We start from the raw sequence: 3,581 nt of genomic DNA, 5'->3' as shown, positions 1-3,581 counted from the left end.
AACAAGCTTGAGCTCGGTTCGTTAAATTTTTATTCAGCTCGAGCTCATTAAAATCTTAATAAACAAGTCCAAACATACTAAAGTTCGGCTCGACTCGGCTCGTTTGCAGCCCTAGCACCTTGGGCCCCCAAATTTGGGTTAAAAATAGGAGCCCCAAAAATAATTGTGTTTTAGATATAAAAAAAAAAATGCCCAAATACTATAGGCCCAATTGAACATAGGGCTCAAAAAGAAGCAAGACTAGATTTTTTTTTTTTTTTTAAAGTATTTGTAATAATTGCTTCCTATCTTAATATATGAAAGTAAATTTTTATTTATAATTTTAATGATTATATGTGCAAGTAAATTTTTTTATGACTACAAACAAATAAAAAAGTTGTAACTTATCGTTCTATTTATGATTTTTTTTTTTCAATGTAAGAGGGTTTCATTTTCAAAATTCACCTTGGACCCCTTCAATCTTAGGACGGGCCCTAGTGACGATTTAGACTTCTTGATGACAATTTTGCTCCTCTAATATCCACATATACATTAATGCAATATGTGAATATATAGTTCTTAGCAAGCAAATTCTTGACTCACTACACTAACATATTGTTCTTATGTTTTATTAATAATTTAATCATATTTGTACCTTTGTCTATACATAGCCCATGAGCATAGCTCTTCTTGACGTGGATGGGTTTCATTTATCTGAAAAATTAAGAAAAATAGAGTAACGACTACTAATTTAGGAATTGTTTGGAGTGTTTTAAATAAGAGTATTTTTTGACTTTTTGGACTAAAAAGTTGAGGAAAAAAATATAATTATTTGGGATAACTTTTTGTCTTTTTACGAAAAAATATGTATTAAAATATTATATAAAATGGCAAAATTACGTTTTTACCCCTACATGGTAGAATCATCAGTGACGGGCGACAAAGGAAAGTACAGCTGGGTTGAAATGGTGCATGAGGTTTCACCGGTATTGTTAGGCCGTGGGGCCCGCCGTGGGGCCCACCAAGGGTCCCGTTTTGATAATCCGAACCGTTGAATGTGTAGAACTCGTTAAGTACTATATTCCTATCAAAAATCACTTTAATTGGATATCGATAGCTATGTGATCAAAACAGTTTTGTATGAAATTAATGGATGATGAAAAATAAACGGCTGAAAAAAAATCCGATTCGATCATATAACTATCTATATCCGATCAACGTGATTTTTTACAATCATATAATACTCGATGAACTCTACATATTCAACAGTTCGGATTATCAAAAACAAACCCGTGTTAGGCCCCCACGGGCCCAACATTACTCTCCAACTTAATAAATATATACAACTTTTTTTTTGTTCATTTGGACAGACCAATACGTACTGACAGTACCAACGTTGTCCAATCATTGTTTGTATTAAAATATTGAAAAAATTAATTTTTTTATATTTTTAAGTTATGATTAATGATAACTTTTTAATAATTTTTTAATTTTCTAAATTTTTCTTAGTAAATCAGGCTTTAATCTTGATAGACTATGTGGCGAGCACGTGGGATCCAACTGGTACATGCTAAGTATAAAGTTAATGCAAAAGTTAACAAAATTATGAATATAACAAACAACACAACTAGGTGGGTTCATTCCAACTCTTTAAAATAAAATAAAAAAATAGAGGAAAAAAAAAACCTTATGTCACAGATTAAGACTTTTTGGTTTTTGTGGTCCGGCACTCAATGAAGCTTGTTGTCAAACAATTTTGACTTAAAGTTTGATCAACTCTCTGACTAGACCCTCCAAGTCTCTCCAAGAGCTCCCACTCTCCTTAACTGCTTCCACTGCCTGGTCTTTCAGTTCCTTTGCTGTCACCTTCTGGACACTTATGTCTCCACTCATTGAATTAGCAGTGGTCTGAGCCAACTCAGTCGAGTCAGGGACCGCATCAGCACCCTCGCACACACGGACCCCAGCTCCTATGTCCTCCACCAACAGCCTTGCGTTCACAAATTGGTCTGCTTCCATGGGCCACGTCAATATCATCACCCCAGCCATAATTCCCTCCAACACCGAGTTCCACCCGCAGTGACTCAAAAACCCACTCACCGCTCGGTGACTCAATATCGACATCTGTGGAGCCCACCCCTTTATGACCATACCCGTTCCCAATACCCGATCCTCAAATCCATCGGGTACAAACCCGTACCCGTCCTCTACTTGTTGGGCTGTCACTGACTTGACCACCCAAACGAACCGGATCTTGCTATGCTCAAGCCCAGCAGCCAAGGCTTCCATTTGGTCCCTCTTCAGCAACTTCTGACTCCCGAAGCAAACATACAAAACTGACCCATCCGGGCAGCCATCGAGCCATGCCAACACCCTGTCTCCTGAATCCTTATCCGGGTTGACCCGACCAATGGTTTCAGCCCCACCAGCCAAACTAAGAGGCCCAACTCCCCAAACCCGTTGATGGCCCATTTTCTTCTTCAAGTGATCCAAATACTCACCTTCCAAGGCATCAAGAGAATTAAAAACGCAGCCCCAACTGGCTATATTAGCGAGCATGCCATCCTTAAGAAACTCCCCATCAGGATCCGATTCCCTGTATACTCGGTATATAGAAGGAAGATGGTCCGCGGTGAAACTCGGCGATCTTGGTAGATCGGGAAAATGAACGACGGGTAAAGAACGGACAGTGTTGATATTTTGCCAAATGAAATTAGAGAGAGAGGCTAAAAAAGAGCCAGATGAGTAAAAAACGATCCTGGGGATACCAAGTTGGTGCGCAAGGTGTAGCGTCCAGCCAAGGAAGAAATCAGAGAGGATAGCCACAGGGGGAGATGGGTGAGAGTTGAACCAGTGGATTATTGGATCGTGAAGCTTGCCGAGGGCGTTGATGATGGGTAAGTTGCCGGCGTTGCCGATGTCCTTGACGTTTTCGACGCCAGAGGGGAGAGAGGGGTGGGGTGGGAAGGGAAGGACCAGGGTCTGGATGGAAGATGGGTGGTGGGTTGAGAGGAGAGGGTTCAGGGTTGGGAGGTTCTTTGGTGTCACCAGAATGGTTATCGTGATGCCACGGAGGGCTAGTTGGTGGGTTAGGTCCAGCATTGGTAACATGTGGCCTTGAGCTGGGTATGGAAATATCAGGATGTGAACACCTTTGATGGAGTTCGACATGGTTTTTTGTTTTTTCTTTTCTTTTCTTTTGAGAGAGAGAGAGAGAGGGAGATACTTGGTAAGGATCAGCAGTGCAGTATGCTGAAGACGATCGGTTATTATAAACACTGAGGGGCGGTCTAGCATCCTTTATATAATTCATCTTTTTATTGTTTTTTTTATTACATTATCTCTTTATTTTTTTACATATCTTTTAGATCATCCCAAACGAACCTTAATTCTTTATTTGTACAAATTGTTATTTGGAACATGGCTTATAAATTGTTTATGATTTATTTGCGGGATATTATTTTGTTTCTGATTTATTAGCGTGATATTATTTTTTTTCATTTATTTTTATAATAAATAAACAAGTCAGCCACTTTCAGAACAAAGGGTATGAATTTCTTCACTTAGGCCTCGTTTGGCAATTGAATTTTTTAGTTAAAAAG

At 39.0% G+C, this 3,581-nt stretch overlaps 1 pseudogene across 1 annotated transcript; it reads right to left on the bottom strand.

Moving 5' to 3' along the window:
* Window positions 1–1,532: 1,532 nt before the first annotated feature.
* On the bottom strand, window positions 1,533–3,247 carry LOC114288044 (UDP-glycosyltransferase 89A2 pseudogene; annotated as a pseudogene). Its single transcript, XR_014340545.1, has one exon. The product of XR_014340545.1 is annotated as a UDP-glycosyltransferase 89A2 pseudogene (transcript).
* Window positions 3,248–3,581: the final 334 nt, after the last annotated feature.

The sequence above is a fragment of the Camellia sinensis genome, chromosome 9 (assembly GCF_055761805.1).
Source record: "Camellia sinensis isolate YWXY chromosome 9, ASM5576180v1, whole genome shotgun sequence".
Taxonomy (NCBI): Eukaryota; Viridiplantae; Streptophyta; class Magnoliopsida; order Ericales; family Theaceae; genus Camellia; species Camellia sinensis.
This window is presented reverse-complemented; position numbering and strand designations above follow the sequence as displayed.